Source organism: Microcaecilia unicolor, chromosome 2 (assembly GCF_901765095.1).
Source record: "Microcaecilia unicolor chromosome 2, aMicUni1.1, whole genome shotgun sequence".
NCBI classification, from domain to species: Eukaryota; Metazoa; Chordata; class Amphibia; order Gymnophiona; family Siphonopidae; genus Microcaecilia; species Microcaecilia unicolor.
This window is the reverse complement of record NC_044032.1, coordinates 468,741,660-468,764,207: the sequence shown is the minus strand read 5'-3', so window position 1 is coordinate 468,764,207 and position 22,548 is coordinate 468,741,660.

Here is a 22,548-nt window from a genome sequence, read left to right as displayed (position 1 = left end):
TTTGCAGATTTGTTAATTTTTTGACAAGTACATAAGTATTACCATACTGGGAAAGACCAAAGATCCATCGAGCCCAGCATCCTGTTTCCAACAGTGGCCAATCCAGGTCACAAATACCCGGCAAGATCCCAAAAATGTATAAAACATTTTATACTGCTTATCCCAGAAATAGTGGATTTTCCCCAAGTCCATTTAATAACGGTCTATGGACTTTTCCTTTAGGAAGCCGTCCAACCCTTTTTAAAACTCTGCTAAGCTCACCGCCTTTACCACATTCTCTGGCAACGAATTCTAGAGTTTAATTACACGTTGAGTGAAGAAACATTTCTCTGATTCATTTTAAATTTACTACATTGTAGCTTCATCGCATGCCCCCTAGTTCTAGTATATTTGGAAAGCATGAACAGACGCTTCACATCTACCCGTTCAACTCCACTCATTATTTTATAGACCTCTATCATATCTCCCCTCAGCCGCCTTTTCTCCAAGCTGAAGAGCCCTAGCCACTTTAGCCTTTCCTCAAAGGGAAGTCGTCCCATCCCCTTTATCATTTCCGTCACCCTTCTCTGAGGAATGATAACTCTAGCTCAAAGCTGGAAATACCTATTATAATACAGCTTACAAGGTCAAACAGAAGCCGCACTATTCATTGTGTAGAATAATGAACTGCTTTGCGTGCATTTACATGGTTTGCTTCTCATTATAACCAAACTTGTACTCAAATAAAATAGCATGCCAAGGACAACAAAAGCATGATTGTCCCATTTTGTTCACATTACTTGAGGAAAACAATATGCATTATTCGCATAACATGTTAGTACTTCCCCTCAGAATGAGAGAAAAGAACAAAATTATAATGAAAAGTAAAAAGGATAAGGTTTAAAATAAAAAGGAATTCAGAGAGAATGAAGGAGAGGGAAAGTGATAGAAAAAATTTAACTGGAAAAACATTGCTTCCTATTTCTTAAGTTTCCTAAACAAGAGATGAATTTATTCAATAATTGACAGAATACAGTATATCAAAATAGAAATTATTCTTAGTTACAATTATCCTTATTTTTAATGTTTTAGGGTCCCTTTTACTAAAACTTAGTGTGTGTTAGTGGACATGTATTAAATACCATGTGACCCATAAGTATAAAATAAGACATTTAGCATTTAGTACTCACTAATGTCTTTAGAGCATGCTAAGCTTTAGTAAAAGGGCATCTTAGTGTTAACATCTTATTTGCTAGCTTTGGTTTAAGAAATAAAATTATTTTTCTTCCTAAAAATGTTCCCTATTAAAAAAAAATCTAAAATCAGTAATTTACTTTGGTCTTCTATTTAAAGAATTATTTATTAGTAGTTACAGAGCAGGGGGATGTGTTATTTGTGTAACACTTTTGTGTGGAAAACATACCAGTGAAATCATACAAAATTTACACTGTATTTTACAAAAGCCTTGCTGAACCTTAACCCCTTTTTTTTCCAAATATAGACAAAGGAAGTTAAATAAATAGGTATATTTGTTGGCACATTTAGGGGCCCTTTTACAAAGGCACACTGAAAAATGGCCTGCGGTAGTGTAGATGCGTGTTTTGGGTGCACGCAGAATCATTTTTCAGCGCACCTATAAAAAAGGCCTTTTAAAATTTTGGCCGAAAATGGACATGCGGCTAAATGAAAATTACCGCGCATCCATTTTGGGTCTGAGACCGGGCGGCAATGACCTACGCGTGTCAAATGCCACTTGGCGCGTGTCCGATACATGCATGAATATCGACACTGACCAGCCAAAATATCCAAAATATACATTATCAGAACCTTTGGAACTTCTCCCGGTCTGCTTTCTTTTTTTCTTTTTACTTATTAACTCTTAAAAATGAATCCATATAACAAGGGCTTCATTAAACCTCACAAATCTGTCTAACTAACTCAAAATTAGCTGGCTAATTCTTTTTAATACTGACCTCTATGATCTCTCTGTTATTCCAAAGAGTATAGTGAGTGCCACAATCAAGGAGAAATGAATAAAATAAACCATTACTCCTGTCCAAAATAACGAGATCATTAGAGACAATGTTGACAGTATTTTGGCACATCCATTGCCTGACAGAAGTTCTTTTGGCTTGTCAACAATTTTTCAGTAGTCAATAAATTGTCAGGCAATTATCCAACTGGGATGTTTAAATACAGAAAGCATCAGTCAATATTGCTAATAGGCCAATCTCACGAACAAACCTCTTATTAGTATTTTCTTCATTCATATCATGTGCATATTTTACACTAATCAAATTCATCTGTAACAAAAGTGGACTTCCACTCTTAGGACTGCATATCTGGAGGTTTTAAAATATTGAGACAGCAGAAATGTTTTACTCATTTTATTTCTCTTGCAACATGGCTAATTTTTATTTACTTTTCATTTATTTCTTGTTGTATCATTAATTCATTTTTAGTTATATAACAATAATTACTCCTGCTGGAATTCTGTGCCAAAAAATATCTAAACTCTGTGCAAAAAATTTCAAAATTCTGTGTACAACCCCCCCCCCCCCCCCCCCCCTCCCCGTTTGCTTTGCTGCGCTAGTGGCTGCTGCACAGCAATGCAGCAAAGGAAACAGTGGATACAAAAAAATCCTCTCTCAAGTGGTGTCTTCTTAAACAAGTTCTTTATTGCAAAACAATTAAAACAACGACCCGACACGAATCGTGTTTCGGCCGTATAGGTCTGCGTCAAAGGTCTATTCACTTCCAATCAAGAAAAAGAATATGTAGATAAAAATAACTGATCAACTTTCTGCAAATTGAAATACTTTCTCCAACAAGTCCTTAATACAGAAATCTTTTTTCCATTCATTCAGTGCTGAGTCATCCATCAACAATTTGTAGGTTGGAAGAACTCAGATAAGTAGTCTACTGCGTGGTATTTAAAAGCTGGAAACATATTATCCTTCCTCCAGTAGGGATAATCAAAGCTTTGCTCGACTGACCTGAGGTCGCCCACTAACAATCCCACAGCTTTTACATCTCAAGTGCCCCGTCGCCTATGATACACGACACACCACACAACTTCTCTCCGTCTACTCTACATCCCAATTCCTTCTCCCGCCTTGCCAGCAATGCGACACAGCCTGTTCAAAGTGAATGGGCTGTGTCAGCATTAGTGCACCAGCATCAACAGGGCAGAAAATGTGCAAATTTTGTGGACAATATTTGCAAATTTCAAATTTATTTTTCATAATTTAAACAATAATACAGTCCCCATCCCTGTAAACAGGTATTAATCCCAGAACTCATGGCAGCCACCTTTTTTCCAGCCCCCTCCTTACACCCACACATAGCATTGACCTTTTTGCCGGCCCCCTGTACCCCACACCACCACACCATCCACAATGATTCCAGCCGCCCTGTACCCACACCCACACACCATTCATAGATTTTCCAGCCACCCACGGCACCCACACACCAGCCATAATTTTTCCAGTCCCTCCCCACACCCACACACCATCCATAGATTTTCCAGCCCCTGCCCCAACACGTGGCAAAAACAAACCCCACCGCTATCACAGGGCCCTTTTATTGCAGCTTGGTAAAAGGACGCCTTAGTTTGTACTTAAGGCAATGGAGGGTTAAGGGATCCCTTTACAAGGGGCAGCAATGCTACCGTACAGGTAGCATGCATCAAACTGTCTACCACTGGCCTATCGCAGGTGCCCAACAGTAGTTCTGAGTATGGTTGCGTGTAGCTTGCCATGGTAGAAAATTATTTTCTAATTTCTACAATGGGAGGCAGTGCACCCACATTGTTGCATGCTGCCTTATTACCGCATGGTTAGCATGTGAGCTCTTACCGCCTATATAATAGAAGGCAGTAAAGGCTCAGGTAGTAAATGGCTGCATACTAATTTTATTATTAGCACATGGACATTTAAGGCTCCATTTAAAAGAAGGCCTTTTTTCCCGCCATAGTAGAAATTGGTCAAGTGTGTGGCAACCTCACATGCAGGCCACTTTTAACATGGCATAGTAAAAGGGTCCCCAAGTGGCTTGCCCAGAATCACAAAGAGCTGTATTGGGAATTGAACCCAGTTCCCCAGGTTCTCAGGTGGTTGTACTAACCACTAGGCTACTCCACTCCTCCATGAAGTCCTTCCATGTCACCATGTTAGAGAAATGTAGCAGCAGACCTCACCCCAAATACATGTTTCTCAAGCAATCACAATATTGGGTCCCTTACTGTATCATTAATATTTAAGAACAAATTTTAATGCCTTTATATGGATAAATAATGGTTTACTCACAAACTGGCTGTGTGAAAAGTAACTTACCTTTATAAAATAATTTTCAAAGCCATTTACATGGCAACAAGCATTTTACTCACACAAATTAGGCATCTGAAAACTGACTACCTCAGTGCAGTGAAAAGTTGTAGGGACTGTTTTGGTCTCGGCTTGAGCTTATACACAAAGCACTAATCGAAAAGAACAAATAGAAGAAGGGACTGTATGTTCACTGTGTTTATTTTTGTTTCAGACTTCCATTTCCTGAAAGGAAGGCCTATTTATTTCTATGATTAATATTTTAGATATAATCCACTGAGAACTGTAAAACTGGCAAAATAAAGTGATATAAGTAAGTAAACAAAGAAATAGCTACCAAGGCAGGCTACCAGAGGGAGACATTAATGAAGATACATTTCAATATGGGAAGTTTATATACTTTCTGGTTGCTATTCAAAGGCATTTGTGTGATATTTGAAGGAAAAGTGAAGAAAAATGGTGTGGGGTTTGTGCAGCAAGTCATACGAGGAGAGACTTGATGACCTGAACATATACACCCTGGAGGAAAGGAGAAACAGAGGTGATATGATACAGACATTCAAATACTTGAAAGGTATGAATCTGCATACAAACCTTTTCCAGTGACGGGAAGGTGGTAGAACTAGAGGGCATGAATTGAGGTTGAAAGGGGGCCAACTCAGGAATAATGTCAGGAAGTATTATTTTTTTTAACTGAGAGGGTAGTAGATACCTTGAATGCCCTCCCACGGGAGGTGATGGAGATGAAAACAGTAACTGAATTAAAACATGTGTGGGATAAACACAAAGGAATCATGTTTAGAAGGAATGGATTCATAGAAGCTTAGTGGAGATTAATTATATGCTGCATATACATATACATAGATACACACATTCATGTCAAACAGAATAAGGACTGTGTTGCTATACTATATAAATTTACCAGATGTAACATGTAGAATAAACCATTTTATGCTTTCTATCTCAACATCTAGTTGATTGCTATATACTCGTTTAGAAAAACTGTAATGAAAATAAATTGCAGAGTAGTTTGGGATCATATCATCCAGTAGGATGTAGAAAATGTTTGAGTGAATAAGTTCAATCTGTGCCAATTACAGCCCTCACATTTACATGTCACAACAGGACAAACTCTATCCATATAAATATATTGTTCAATGTGAACATTCCTCGTTAGATATTACACTTTATTAAAATTATATCCTCTTCTAAGGCAAGCATACAAAGTCATAAATTATATTATGTCGATAAAAAACTTTAAAAAATAAATCTAACCCTTCCTTTCTCTGTTTTGACAGTTTGTGAGAAAAAAAAATGTCTCCTGATGCAACTCCACCATAAGCTGACCAAAATGTAGAACATTTAACATAGCACAGAATATTCTTAAGACTTGTTTCAACAGTTTAATTGTCTTGTTGAAAGTATATCTCCAACAAAAGCTCAGGTGGTGACATACCCACACCTAGGTTTCACCCTTCCTGATGAAGCTTCACTATAAAAAAAAAATCTAAGTGGTGGCTCAGAACACCCCTTTCTTTTCCTTCCCCAATCCCTTTCTCAGCTCCAGAGTAGTTCTACAAGGGGGAATTAGCAATCCTCATTCCTATGCTGCAGCCATCATTTTGACGAATATATCCTGGTCTTAGTGGTCCCTTTAAATATTCAGTGCCATTGAGGGAATGGACCCACATTTCTGGAAACTTCTTATGGGCAGGTCAAACCTAGGAACAGGGATTCCAGAAAACTGTAAAGAAAAAGAAATATGTTGGTGTCTTGCTATGACATATGTCACAAACAGCTATTAACCTGCAATGCATTTATTTATTTATGTTTGCAGGTTAGTACTGCGGCCCCTTTATCAGCTTTCAGTTTCTAGATTTATTCCTTACACTGATATTGCTGTGTGAAAGCTTAAATTATATCCTACTGAACATTTCTTCTGCAAACATTCAAATAAGTTGCCGTGAGATTGAAGTTTCCCTTCACATTGCAAGTTTACTATTACATTAAAATTTTTTTAGCTTTTCCTTGGCATTGGTTGCCACTTTTCATTCTGATCTCACATTATGCTTGCTTCATTAGCATAAAGATAAATGTGAGATGACTGTCCTTGAAGATGAAACTGAAAATGGGTTCATCAAATAATTTCTCTTGGTGACCTGTCTTCTGCTTTGGCAATGACTCAGATAGCACTTTGATTTCTTACCATAAATTCTTGACAGAAATAGAAAAGCATTTTTAAAGATCCTGTTAACAGTCATTACTCGAATGAAAGACCTTCTGGTGATCTTATAAATGTCATCATCTTTTCTTTATCCTCTGTAGCTGTAACTGTCCTGTGCAGCTTAACTATTACTTTAGCAATTTCTTTTAAAAATCTTATAATGCCTATCACCATTTTTCCATTCCATCAGGAGAACGTAAATAGACAGGTCTAGCAGCATCAGAGGATATGAGGTTAAAATCCAGATGTCAATCACAGCATGGGAACCAAACAAAAAATCTGCCCCAAACAAGCCCAAAGTTATATGGCATACCTCACTGGCCCAGTTGGCTCTATCTGGACTTACATAAAAATGCTTCCCAGAGCCTATTAAAAAAAAAAAAAAAAAGATCTAGCCAGTGAACTATGGTATTAGGTGGCTAGATCCAATGGGGTTATGATAGTAAGCTAAGTAGGACACTTGTGCAAGTTATGATGACATATAAATGTTAATAAATGGAAATGATAATTATCCTATATAATAATTCTCACCTCCAACGTTCTGAGGCTGCCTGGAACCGTGGATCTCTCGAAGGTGGTCTGGTAGATGGAGTAGATCATCCCACTGATTGGCTGCATCTTGGATGATGTCACCAGCCTGACGCACAGCAACAAACTGCGACCCATGCAAGGGGAGGAGTAGGGAAACACGCTCCGCGTGTTTCCCTATTCCTCCCCCTGCCAACCGCCCTCAAAAAGCGCCGGCGACATCCCTCTCCTCTCCGAGTCTGCTGCCACCCAGCTGACGAAAAAACTGCCGCCCCTTGGAGCCTGAGTTGTTTTGTTGCACAGTGGGGAAAGTGAAACAAATGCGCTACAGTGATGTGGGTAAGCAAAACCGCAAACCAGGCAGGGGGAGGAGTAGGGAAACAGGTTCCGCGTGTTTCCCTACTCCTCCTCCTGCCAACTGCCCTAAAAAACCCGCCGCCTCCCTCCCTCTCCTCTCCCGAACCACTGCCGCCCTCCCAAAACTCCCCCCAGCTGACGAAAAAACCGCCGCCCCTAGGAGCCTCAGTTGTGCCTGCCTGCCTCCCATTTCATTTCCATCATAAACGTGTGCGCTACAGCGATGTGGGTAAGCAAAAGTGAAAGATGATGCATGTCACTGTACAGCTATGCAACCATGCTCGGAAAGAATGGAACTGGGAGGGAGGGGGGGATGAGAACCCAAGGAGGGAGGGAGGATGAGGACCCAGGGAGGGTCCGAGGAAAACCTTGCTAGCGCCCATTTCCTTTCAAACAGAAACGGGCCTTTTTTACTAGTTTATTATATTGTGGACTGTTTCTGTTGTGATAACGTGATCAAAGATTGAGTGCTGAGCCTTCACAGAGCAGCCAGGTATGGACTTTAAACACTAATTCTTTTTATTTCTTAAAACAAACAATACTGAAGCCTGTTTGCTACACAGGCAGACTGTTTTCAACATAGAATAAATTGTAAAAAAAGTCAGTGAAAAGTTCTTCCAGGGTTTGTTTCTTACCAACCTCAAACACAGGAGTTAGCAGTTTAAAGACAGCTTTACTCTAACCCAGGCCTACCTCCAGCCTTGCCAAACAGGTTTAAATTCTCCAGGAAAGAGTCTTCCTACCTTGGCAGCAATGTTCCCACTAAGCCAGTGGTTCCCAACCCTGGTCCAGGAGGCACCACAGCCAGTCAGGTTTTCAGGATATCCACAATGAATAGTCATGAGACAGACCTCCATGCACTATCTCTGCTGCATCCAAATCTCTCTCATGAATATTCATTGTGGATATCCTGAAAACCTGAACCGGGGTGCCTCTAGGAGTAGGGTTGGGAACCACTGTTCTAAGTTGTTCGGGAAATCTCCACCTACATTTCTGCCAATGGGCGGGGGGTGCCATTTCAGTATCACATTTTCAATAGAGGGGACTCCAGTGAACCCGCCTGTCCCTAGCTACTGAAAACATGACATTGCAGCACCCCCCCCCCCCCCCCCCCCCGCATGAATGCAGTTGGAGGACTGTTGCACAGCTTAGAGGGAACGTTGCTTGGCAGTTTTTTTTTATCTTCTCATATATATAGTGGAGGCATATGTGTAGGGCAGTTCCCTTCTTTACACACTGCAGCCCTTCCCGGGAACCTCCTGGAGGATCCTGCTTCCCTATTCTAGGCCGCTCTGTTCTGCTTCCCATCCAGGGATTTTAACTCTCTGTATCTGTCTGTGCCCTGCTTTCCTAGTTCAGCAGGCTATCTGTGCCTGCTTGAAGCACACACTTCCCACTACACCTTAAGAGGCTAGAACCTTAAGAGGTTCTAGCCGCTTAAGGTGATACTGTGAAGGAGTATTATTAAGGGAGACTTGCAACTTCCTATATACTCCTTTGCAGACCTATTAAAATGGTTTGAATATCATCATATTTTGAATTTTAACTTGATTCATTGTTGCAATTTGGCTTTCATTGTATTCATAAATGCTTTATGAACTTGTCCCTGTTTTTTTATTATTGTTCTTTTTGTAATCTGTTTTGAGCAGTTTGGTTTAATCTGGAATACACATTAATTTTTTTTTTTTTTTTTTGGTGGGGGTTCTGCCAGGTTCTTGAAGCCTGGATTGGCTGCTGTCAGAGACAGGATGCTGGGCTTGATGGACCCTTGGTCTTTTCCCAGTATGGCGGTGCTTATGTACTTATGCACTTACGTACAAATATGGATCTTTAATTAAATATTGGCAACTAGATTTAACAATTCTAAAAGTGAATAGCCCAGAGGCATTCCCATTGCTCAGGGAAGACTTAATAAGTGCTCATCTCCAGTACTAGCTTGCAACTTTAGGGGTCTTTTACTAAGCAGGGCTAGTAATGAGCATAGTGCATCCTTACACAAGCCTTTTCTGCTTTCTAAGCCCGTTTCTAGTGCTGCTGTGAAAAAAGGGGCTATTTTCTATTTGTTGCACACTGCATTCTACTTAGGAGACTTTAAATGCGCTAACTAGTTAACATGACAGTTATGTCAGTGTGCTAGCTGATTAGCACATCTATGTCTATTCTCTACCCCGAATGCTTCCTCTAAAAACAAAATAAAAATAAGAAAAATAAATACTGTTCACTTAGCACATGATGATTTCAACACTAAAGCAGAGCACTTTAGCTTCTCCTGCATTAGGCTGTTTTTTCTGCATTAGGCACGTGCCACACAAAGTATACATTAAAAAATATATACATACGAGAAAGAACCAAGCGTGGTAAACTTCTGCAGCTATAGTGCGTTAGTTGCAAAATGTAATGCACAGCTGCTGCACTGTGCAGTAGCTGTTTTACTTGACTTGACTTTAACATGTGTATCCCACATTTAACCTCTTGAGATCAATGTGGCTTACAATTATTCTCAAAAATATCAGAACAAATGGCTAATACAACTTCAGTATGGACCTATAGATAATGTCAAAATATAAAAAGGTAGCTAATACACCTCAGAATCTACAAAAAATTTAATAATGTTACAAAGAGAGAATTGCTCTTGAAGAAGGTAACCTACTTAGGGCCCTGTTTACTAAGGGGCCCATTTACTAAGCCATGTAAGTGTCTATGCACGCCCAATGTCCGTCAAATTGGATTTACCGCCTGGCTACCATGTGGCTCTTGCGGTAATTTCATTTTTGGCGAGCATCTGATATGCGTTACCGTGTGAGTCTTTACCAGTAGGTCAATGACTGGCAGTAGGGACTCAGACCCAAAATGGACGCGAGGCAATTTTCATTTTGCTGCACGTCCATTTTCGGCAAAAAGTTTAAAAAAGGCCTTTTTAACAGGTGCGCTGAAAGGACCCCTCAGCCTTTTTATAGGCGCGTTAACATTTTTAACGCGCCTTTGTAAACAGGATCCTTAATAAACTATTCATTTAACACAAACTTTTTAAACAAATCTTTTAGTTGCTTATAAAACAAAATATAGTTTTCTTGAACCCTAATTTCCATAGGTAACAGATTCCACGATTTGATAGATTGATAAGGAAAACCAAGCAGAGCATATTGACTTATATACCATCTTCCTGCAATTTGGATAGTGTAAAATCATGAATTCTCTTGAATGTAACACTGAGGGGCCCTTTTAGTGAGCAGCGGTAAGCCCAATGTGGGCTTACCGCTTGCTCTTCCGAGACTACCGCCAGCCCAACACGGCCACCAGTGGTAGTTCCAAATTGAACACATGCCATTTTTTTGGGGGGGGGGGGACACCCAGAAATGGTTAGTGTGGGGGTAACCCGGTGGTAATTGGGCATCGCTGCACCCTGCTTGGTTATCCACCAGGTTACCGTGGGAGCCCTTACCACCATCTCAATGGATGGTGGTAAGTGCTTCCCGCTGCATGGCTATGCGGTAAGAGTTATCTCACCAAGTGGCCATTTTTTGGGAGGGACTTTTACCAGCTGTGATAAAAAGGGCCCTGGCTCAAGGGAAAAATGCCCCAGCCACTGCTGTAAGGTCCTTTTTCTCACAGCTTAGAAAAAGGACCCCTGAATTTCTGGGGGTAAATTGACTAATTCCTCCATGTAGCTCAAGGATATACCATGTAAAATAAGAAAAGTTCAAGAACAGAGTTTAAATATGGAGCATGCCTCCACTGGCAACCAGTGCAGCTTCATAAGAAATAGGGTAACTCTCTCATATCTAGATTAGAGGTATGTATGAGAAAGGGACTCCTGGAATCCCCATGGATCATATGGGATTCACATGGGAATTGGTAAAAAGAAATTAGCTTAATGGGAAGATTGGAGTGAAATGGGATGTGCGAAATGGGAATAGCTACTGAGATCAGAAAAAATGTCCCATACAAATTTCCATGGATAGTAATAGAGATACATCAGGACCGGATTAAAACTTCATGTAAGCATAACTCGATGAACTGAAAAAGCTAAAAACACAATCCAGGAAACTCGAACGAGCATGGAGAAAAACAAAAGATGCACACACACTCAATACATGGAAACAATCACAAAGAAAAAATACAAATACGCAATAAGACAGACCAAAAGATCATACTATAAAACTAAAATAGGGACAGATTACAAAGACACGAAGAAATTATACCAACTCATGAACAAACTCCTAGACACCAACTTGGTCACTACATCGAGTACAGACATCCCATCTGCAGACAAACTTGCTAAGTATTTCAATTAAAAAATTGAAACCTATGCAACACGCTACCTCAGGAAAACACCAAAATCTTCCTTAATGAGTTTGGACCCAACCACTGGAGAATACCCAGCTGACCAAACCTGGTTAAAATTTGCCCTCCTTTCCGTCGATGCAGTTGCACAGGCGATCAGCAGGTTCTCCAACACTCACTGTAAACTAGATACCTGTCCCAACTACCTAATGAAATCCGTCCCTGACCGCTTCTTAGCAGACCTCACATCCCACCTAAACTACATGCTTCAGCAAAGTCTCTTCCCCAAGGAAAATGGCAATATCCTACTCACTCCGATACCAAAAGACACCAAGAAAAAAATAAATTAAATCACTAACTACCGCCCAGTAGCATCCATTCCGTTGTCAGTCAAACTGATGGAAGCATGGTAGCCAAACAATTTACAGATTATATAAACAAATTCTCAATATTATACAAATCACAGTCAGGTTTTCGCCCCCTCCACAGAACAGAAACAGTGCTAGTCACTCTCCTAGCCAAATTCAAGCAGGAAATAGCAATAGACAAAAACATCCTCCTCCTCCAATTCGACATGTCTAGTGCATTCGACATGGTAAACCATGATATATTAATAAGATTACTAGATAGGTTCGGGATTGGTGGAAGCATACTTAGCTGGATCAAGGGTTTCCTAACCACAAGAACATATCAAATAAAATCAAACTCAAACATATCATCACCGTGGAAAGCATACTGCGGAGTACCACAAGGATCACCGCTATCACCAATCCTCTTCAACCTGATGACCCCACTAGCCAAGTCCTTATTCAACCAAGGCCTTAACCCTTACACTTATGCAGATGATGTCACAATATTCATTCCTTACAAATCTAAACTGACAGAAATCACCAACGAAATCAAGATCAGTTTGAACATTATGGACTCTTGGGCAAATGCATTTCAACTAAAACTAAACAAAGAAAAAACACACTGTCTCATCCTCTCATCCCTACACAGCACGGATAACCCCACAATTATCAACACCCCAGATTACACCCTCCCTATCTCAGACAGCCTGAAAATCCTTAGCATTACAATGGACCACAACTTAACACTAGAGAGTCAAGTGACATCCACAACAAAGAAAATGTTCCACTCAATGAGGAAACTCAAACGCGTGAAACAATTCTTCCCGAGGGATACATTTTGCAACCTAATACAATCAATGGTACTAAGCCATGTAGACTACTGCAATGGAATTTATGCGGGATGCAAAGAACAAACCTTAAAGAATCTTCAGACCGCTCAAAACACGGCAGCTAGGCTTATCTTCGGAAAAACGCGATTTGAAAGTGCAAAACCCCCTTGCGAAAAACTACTCTGGCTCCCAATCAAAAAAATGCATTGCTTTCAAAATCTGCACTCTGGTTCACAAAATTATCTACGGTGAAGCTCCGGGATACATGACAGACTTGATCAACCTACCAGCTAGAAACACATCCGAATCAACAGGAACGTACCTAAATCTGCACTACCCAAGCTGCAAAGGACTCAAATACAAATCAACTTACGCGTCCAGTTTTTCCTGCATAAGCACACAACTGTGGAACGCATTACCAAAAGCCTTGAAAACTACGAACGACCACCTAAACTTCCGGGAAAACACTAAAAACTAACCTGTTTTTAACTCTGCCTTAGAGAAGCTATGTATCGCCCCTAGGATGGTACATAGCTTCTCCAAGGCAGAGTTCAGTTTGTGTATGTGCTGGATTGTGACTCGGGAGGGGTCTGAAAATAAAGAAACTGGAGCTCCTTGGTAAGGTACAGTTATATGATTAACCTCTCAGTTGAATATGAAGTAAAAGCAGAAATAGAGCACTACAAGGCCTGGTTAGCAGCCATAATATTCCCTGCTCCCCTTCAGTGGAAGTTTCACGAGACCACCCCTGGAAGTCTCGGCAGCCATTTTAAAGAAGATGCGGCAGCAAGAGGGTCAGCGCAGGCTGTGGGCAGGAAAGACTGGGGATCTTTCCTGCCCCAATAAATCCACTAGACCACAAGGGTGGCTTCAGGTATGTGCCAGGAGGGCACCCTGTGGCTTGGGAGAGTGGGGAGGAGGTCTGGAATAGGTGGGGGAGGGGGGGGGGGGAGGATACTGTAATATCTGCCCCCTTCCTCACACAGCCAGATCCCTGTGCACTCAAGCTGCTGCATCCATGTTGTCTTTCTTTACTGTTGGTGGAATTTGTATTTAATCTCACTTAGATTTTCAAACATGCCATCTTGTGCACACAGATTGTACACAGAGGAAGTATAATAAGTAGAGTAGTAATTTGTTATAAATCATAATCAGTGTGTCATTTGGACGGGCTGGTTAAAGGTATACCCTAGTACTATTATATTCGTGCAGATAATTTTTTTTTCTCCTGGTAAAGGGTCACTAAACAGACATCATGTTATGAGAATCAGGTGCTCAACATTCAGAGTTTCTATGTACTTATTTATGGCATTTTATCCCATATTAAAAATGAATTAGATTGAAACCTAGGAGAATTTAAAATCTTTTTTTTCCTGTGCCTACATCAAAAGAAAAAAGATGGGCATGTGGGAGCTTTCTCCTTTAGTTTTGAGAAACGCAGTGGTATATTATAAAAATGCACTTGCCTTTTTTTATTACTATTTCACAGAGAAGGTATTGATTAATGAGGGAAGAGATTCCTTGGTGCAGAACTGTCCAGAGTCAGTCTAATTATGTCAATATTGTCCAGTTCAGCACACTATTAGCAGCCAAGTTCATACAAAGTTAAATATATTCAATGGAAAATAAACCTGTTGGCTCAGGCTGCTTGCTATGTGAATATTCAGTCACTGTTTCATTATTGCTACCAAGTATTACATATTAAGGGGATTTGTTTTAATTCATTTTTCCAGTCCTTTCTTGCACATAGCTTTTCTTTTTAAACCCAAAGGATTCCTATGATAGCATTGTGCACATTTAAATTAGTTTTTCTGTACACGTTTTGCTTGATTTGTCTTTATTTGAAATAAAAAAATTTTAAAACACATCTTGTCAACAAGGGGTGAGGCTAGGTGGGGCGGGGGGCCCCACTGACCTGGTCTGCACAGGGCCCCTCAATTGCTAAGATGGTGGAGGAGTGGCCTAGTGGTTAGGGTGGTGGACTTTGGTCCTGAGGAACTGAGTTCAATTCCCACTTCAGGCACAGGCAGCTCCTTGTGACTCTGGGCAAGTCACTTAACCCTCCATTGCCCCATGTAAGCCGCATTGAGCCTGCCATGAGTGGGAAAGCGTGGGGTACAAATGTAACAAAAATAAAATTTAAGGAACACCATTTTCCAGAGTCCAGACTGATGAAAATGATCCTTCCATTTTCACTTAAGATCAGCTTTTCAAAAAACCTTGAAACCAGTTAAGTACCATCCCACTGAATCTATAAAAATCAAGACATTCCAGTAATATTCTATGGTCCACAATGTCAAAAACACTCAACGTATCAAAATACAATAGAATAACCTTTCTGCTTAAACTAACCTCCTTCCTGAGCTCTGATATAAGGATAGTTATTACAGTGTCTATATTATAACTCGGTCTAGAAACCAGTTCTGAGTCATGTAAAATATTGTATTTAGATAGGAATTTCATTGACTGATATGCCACTATGTCCTGTATCACTTTAACTAAAAGGAGTATTGAAGTCACAGGTCTAAAACTGGTCACATCTCTCCTTTTTACATTCTGATTCTTGGGAATGGGGTCAACACTATGAGGCCCTTTTACTAAAGGGTTGTCGTGCGGCAACCTGGAACTACTGCTGGCCCAACGCTGGTGCCGGTGGTAGTTCTACCCCCAGTGGGCACAATTTCCAGCGTTAGTGGAAATATTTAAAAAATATTTCCGTGAGGGGGATACCCAGTGGCAACTGGGTAACGTCACATGATGCCTGGTTTCCGCCAGGTTAGCGCGGGAGCCCTTACCACCACCTCAATGGGTGGCAGTAAGTGCTCCCCTGAAACTTACTGCACAGCCATTTCATTTTTTGGCCTTTTTACCCAATGCAGTAAAAGGGGCCCTGGTGCCCACCAACAACGGTTGCTGCCACTAGCGCAGGACCCCTTGTACCACAGCTTAGTAAAAGGACCCCTATATTCCCCTTTTACTAGGGAATAACCCTCAAGATAACATATTAGTAATATATTGAGAGAACAGTATAATAAAGTCTGAAGAAACCTCTCTCAGCAAATAACTGAGAGTGTTATCCAACGTGCAGGATGCTGAAGAATATTTTAGTAAACAGGCCTTCGCGAACATAGCTGATGGAAATGTAAACCATGACCAAGATCTATCAGCTATTATTTGATTCTGCAAAACAAATAAGGTACTTAAATAGTCCAATAGGTCATTAGATAATTGTGGCAACTGTTTCTATATATTAACAGCTTTGTTTTTAAAATACAATGCTAATTCAGTTGCTAAAGGAAAATAATCATTTTTGCTAACTAATTCTTGTCCTTTAGATAATTCACTAATCAATAAAGGTTTTTCATATCTAAAAAGTCATTCCCTATATAGGAGGAATAATAACTAAGCTTAGCTTGTTCAATTTTCTACTTACAATCATTTATAGTGGTTCTTCAGTTTTACCCTCTCAAGGGGTGTGTCAGGGGCTTATAACAGAACTGTCAATAAACATATAAAAATACATTAGTATAAATCATAAGATCACAAATAAATATCAGTTATAAATACAGACTATATACAAAAATCATAAACTTATAAAAGTTTAAACACATTTGCCACATAAAAGCATCCTTAATTTAAAAAAAAAAAAACATAAGAGTACATATCCTAGAGGTATAGTTACACAGTTTCACCTACTGGTTTTAAACAACAGAAAACAGAAAATAAAAACACTTCTTTACACCTAAATACTCTATCAGTATATGGCAGCATACACTTTGGCATTCAAAAAAAGAAGCAGTCTTTAAAGAAAGCAGAATTGCCTACATACATTTTCTCCCAGAAAAGCAGCAGAAGCAGCTGTTTTGAATCTACCATTACTTTTACAAAACTGACTTTATGTAGAGGCTGCCAGGGAATCAGAGGTCATAGGCATGCAAAACTTTTCCAAAAATAAAATTTTCAACTTTAAGCAGTATTTTAATTTATAAAACCACAACAGCAAAAATCAGAACCATATTCATAATACAATTAATAAATTAAATGAAAAAGTCTCAAAACCAGCTCCTAAAAAACAAACACATCCCAACTTAAAAAATCTATTAAACATGAAAATTAGTCATTAATACCTAAAGGGGAACATATGGGAAGCAAAATGCTTAGAAATATGGACCACGTAGGTTTTGTTGAATAAAATCTTATTTTTTGAACCTGATCTGCTGTTGTGTTCATTTGTTTGAGCTACAGATCTGAAGTGCCTCTGCATTTGTGTATGGAAAATGTATTGGCAGCATAGTAAGTTCCTGTGTCCTTACTATGGGCTCTGTTTAATAAGCTTCAGTAGAGGCGCGTTAGCATTTTTAGCGGGCACTAAGCATTAGCGGGCACTAACCGTGTAGATGCCCATAATATTCCTTAGTAAACAGGGCCCTATAGTTTTAAAAAATGGATCTTCTTGAAAAGAATCCTACAGAAACACCCCATCACTGATTAGAATTCTCACCCAACCCCCACATCCTAATCAGCATTCTGAAGGAACACTCCTACCCCAATCAACATTCCCACCCAGGCCCACCTTAACTCCTCAATCAGCATTATGAAGAAGGACCCTCCACAGAGAAACTTGATCAACATTCCCACCTCACAATCCACCTTGGCAATCATTGTGTGTCTTTGGTGGGTTAGGGGTCCTTATACTAAACTGCAAAAAAAGGGCCCTGCAGTAGCAGTGGGGGCCATTTTTCCCACATACCAGGGCATTTTTTACTGCAGCCAGTAAATTTCCCCCCCCCCCCCCACACACAAAAAAAATGGCCACACAGTAAGATAACTCTTCCCACATGGCCATGCAGTGGGGAGCACGTACCACCACTCATTAAGATGGCGGTATGGGCACCCAGAGTAACCCAGCGGTAATTGGGCAGCATGGGGCAATGCTCAATTACCGCCAGGTTAGCGCCACACTAGGGAAAATAATTCACAGACTGCCACAAATGGTGTGCACTCCAGCCAGAACTACTGCTGGTGGCCACGTTGGACTGGCGGTATTTCCATTTTAGCACGCAGTAAGCCCACGTTGTGCTTACCTCCACTTTGTAAAAGACCCCCTTAGTGAAATAGCAAGAGTGATTCTTGAATGGTTCTACCCCATCCCCATCTCTGGTGCTCTTCTCCTTCTTTCAAAGTGTCTCCATTGTGTTTAGACCTATGGATCACTGCCACTGAAAATGAATGACAAAAATCAGGGTTCAGGAAGTTAAACCCTCCCATTTTTTTGTTCTGCTTGAAGGTATAGAAAATAAAATTTCCTCATTCATCATAGTTTACCATTCATCCAAAAATGAATGCACATGCTATTTACTATTTACTTCAACAAAGGTACTGATAAACTATGTAGGCTTTCAGTTAGTCAAGTAAAGAAAATTCTTTGGTTGAACAAATAATCTGCCCTTCTAAGCTCTCAGTTGTGATTGTTGTTTTATCTACTTTCAACAACTATGAGCTCCTTTAAGCAGCTGCCTGATCTGTCTTCATGGCCTGCAGACTAGTTGCCGGTGATACACGATTAAATAAATCTCAACACTTTCCCCTGATGAAGCATACAATGAAACAGGAACCCCATTGGGACCTAGACAAGTTGAAGCTAAGTAGTGCTTTTGAACTTTTCATGACTTAAAAAAATGCATACGAAATTTAAAAATCAGTAATCACTCCAAGGCATAAGTTACTTTCAGACACTTACTTTAGCAGAGTAAATCTCCCACAATTCTTATGTGTTCAAAATTCTGAATCACTAATAATCTTACTTCACTAAGCATACTTTTTCTTCCTTATTTTCTTTCAGGATCATTAGAATACAATGCATCAACGCTTCTTTATGTCATTTCATTCGGCAGCGATGTACAGATCGTCATAGATCCTTAATTTTTGGTATTTTACAATTATTTCATACGTAGCACAAAAATGTTTTTTTTTTCTAATGAAAAAACTTACAAATATTTGTTCCAACTGGCAAATGTCTAAAAGTAACATATGCCTGGGAGTGATTACTGATTCGTACTTGTTGTCCCTGCATATTTGAATAAAATTAAGTCCCGTTCATTTGATTCATTAAGAAATTTAAAAGACATTGAGACTAATAATTAAAAAAAGTTTTGAAGGTTTTTTTGAGCCATTGCCTGTGCTGATAGCTTGCAATTTTGTAAACGTTCACAGACATTTTCTGAGGTCTTTTTCCTCCTTGTTTTGAAAACAATCATAATTATATATAAAAAAAGAAAGTTAAAAATGATAAACAATACCACAGAAAAAGAATTATAGAATGGTACAAATTTTGTGTTCATTTATTTTTCTGGAGTGAGTTTTACAGTACATTTTTGAACACATAAAAAGCACTGGGTGGTCACACTAAAAAGGCTGTAACTTTGCCATATTTAAAAATAATCTCATTCCACTAAGCACATAAATGTAGATAGTAACAACAAATAAAACAGTACATTTTCGTGTTGAAATTCCAAGCAGTTGCTGAAAAAACAGCAACAAACTCCAGGGGGTTACTTTTTTTTTTTTGCCTCACCCTGTACAAATCAGAAACCACAGATCACAACAAATAACCTTCTGAAGTTCATCTGCCAGGAGTTGCTGTCCAAAGATCTACAGTCCATTCTTGGTTAAACAACAATGATCTGCGTGGGAGAAATGCTAGAAGGAAATCTTACTATGATTTCAATACAAAATTCATTATTTAAAAGTATGCAAAACAAAGCTGTGATAAGCCAGAAACATTTTGGAACATCAACAATTGAATTTTTCTTTCTACAATAGAAGGTGCATTTGGAGGAAAAAAAAAAAGAGTTAAGCATTTGAAGAAAATAACACTTTACCAGCTGTTTAATATGGGGGAGAAAAGACCCCCCTACCCTCTGTATAGTCTCTGATCTGGTCCCTGGATCCAGAGATACCAACACAGTCTCTGGCAGGCACACAAGGCACGCAAACTCTTCAAGTTTTCAAGCTGAACTTGGCCTACCTAAATGTAGTGGTTATAGTTTCTCAGTATCATGGTGTAGACATCTTCAGTGGGCATCACTGCTTCCCTCTGGGCCTCTTTAGCCTAGCTCTGACCTGGCCTTCCTGGGCCATACCTTCCTGGCTACACTCCTCCTGTGTCACTTCCCCCTTGCACAGGGTCATGGGCTTTTAAGGTGACTGACACTGTGAGGAATATTCTTAAATGGAAGTGGCAGCATCCTGTAGACTCCATCATATACTATTCATCTCAGCTCAACCATACCCAGTTGAACACCTGCCACTAACACCCAGCGCTCCTGAAACTGTTCCAAGTAAATCCAGAAGCCCATCCCAGATAGGCAAGGCTCCAAAGCATAAGAACATAGACAGGACAAATAAGTTTTAGCAGACTTTGAGCGCCACCACACCAACAGCTTCGACATCTATCACAATGGTAGGCAGCCAAGTAGAAGCTCTTCAACTTACAGGTGGCAGAATTCCTCATTAGCTTCTGGGAGAGATGAGACCCCCTCCTTTTCTACAGCCTTGTCACTGTCTTCTTCATTTCCACTATAGTCCATCCCATCAATTTCTGGGCCAGAATCAAGAACATTCTGGTTCTCCACAGTGAACCCCACATCAAAGGCATTCTCCTCCTCCACATTGGTCCCCTGTCCTGGGGTTAAATGCAACAATCCATCAAGATCTGTGGGCATCAGGAGCTCAGCTTCAGGGATGTGCTTCATTGCTGGCATGAGTCTATTGTCCATGTGTGGCTCACTCATTTTTACTTACAAGGAGGCTTAAAAAGAAACCAAAAAGGGTTTGTAATTCAATGAGGATGGACTTTGGATGACAGGCTAACAAAACTGATTCTCCTGGAGCAGTCATCATGGCCCCAACTAGGCACTTGTGGTTCCAATTCAACCTGTTGGCCAGTGAGGTTGTTGCCAAGAAGAAATATCCATCAATAAAAATAATTGGTATGGGTGTATGGCTAACTCCTTTGTCATGCCCTGGGGTCTCATGAGCTCTCCACTTACAGGGAGCCCTCACTCAGTTGATTCCAGCTGTGAGTTTGGAACAGGCATTCTGCCTAGCTTTCCTTGCAGTGACAGTGTCTTCACTTCCCACTCTGTAGTTTGTGTCTCCAATATCCAGCTCTGTGGCACCTCCAGGATAAGTGTGAACCCAGAGGATACCAGCTACTTTCCACAGCCTTTATCAGAGCCAGCAGCTGACATCAATATAAATCTGCTTCCCAGCCTTTGATGGCCAACAGGGCTTGTATTTCCCAATAGATCACTTGAACTCCCCCGATGGATGGCCTGGATCCCTCCTCGCCATGGTTCCTGTTGTCACATGTGATTGCCTGGGAGCAAGCTCGGCCCATCTAACCTCATGACCAGGAAGGACTCCGATCACTCGGGGTTTCATCCTTAGTGTCAGACAGATAACCCTTTTGGAAAGTTTCTTTCAGCTGGCAAGTTAGTCCTGCAGCTCCTGCATAGTGAGATTATTCCACCTGGGTCAGCTGAGTCTGGCCTGCACTAGCTGTTCCTCAGGACCCATGTGCCACTGTCCAACTCTGCTACTTTCCCCTGAAATTCTTGAGCTTGTAGCTATAGCACAATATTCATGCCAGCCAGCATTTGGAGTAATTCTAGCTGTAAATTTGTTCTCATTAGTCACCCTTGCAGCTCGGAGTAGTGCCATAGTGGTGCCATGCCTGCCAGCTCCTGTTCCAGCTGCTTATCCGGGGGTGGGGGGGGTGGGAGACCACCCAAGGACCTCCCAGTCACTCCCCCCAGTGACTCCCTAGCAGGGCTCACTCTTACAGTAATCCCAACTTAACTAGCCATTACATTAGGTACTGCACTAACCATTAGGCTACTTGAAGTGATTCCTAAGAAGTCACTTGGCATGCAGTGTGACATAAAAATAAAAATATGTTTCCTCTTGTATTGTGCAAACTACAATATCAGAAATGTGCATTTCCCACAGCTAACATAATCTAATTTGTAAATCAAAAATAAAATGTGCTTATTTGGGCATTAAGAGGGGCATAATCGAACGGGGCGCTCAGGTTTTCCTGAGGGCGTCCTCGCAGGACATACTACTACTACTTAACATTCTAAAGCGCTACTAGGGTTACGCAGCGCTGTACAATTTAACATGGAAGGACCGTCCCTGCTCGAAGAGCTTACAATCTAAAAAGACAAATGTACAGTTAATCAGATAGGTCAGACAGATTGGGGCAACCTATATGTTCGAAAGGTTAGGTTCCGAATGCAGCATTGAAGAGGTGAGCTTTAAGCAAGGATTTGAAGATGGGTAGGGAGGGAGCTTGGCGTAGGGATTCAGGAAGACTGTTCCAAGCATAGGGTGAGGCAAGGCAAAATGAGCGGAGCCTGGAGTTGGCAATGGTGGAGAAGGGTACTGAGAGGAGGGATTTGTCATGTGAGCGGACATCCCCGTGAAGGGGCAGGGAAACCCGTATTATCAAAGCAAGATGGACAGCCATCTTTCATTTTGATAATATGGTCGAGGATGTCCAAATCTCACAGTTAGGTCGACCTTAGAGATGGTCAACATAAATGTTGAGATGGTCCACCTTAGAGATGGTCGTCCCCGATTTTCGGCCATAATGGAAACCGAGGATG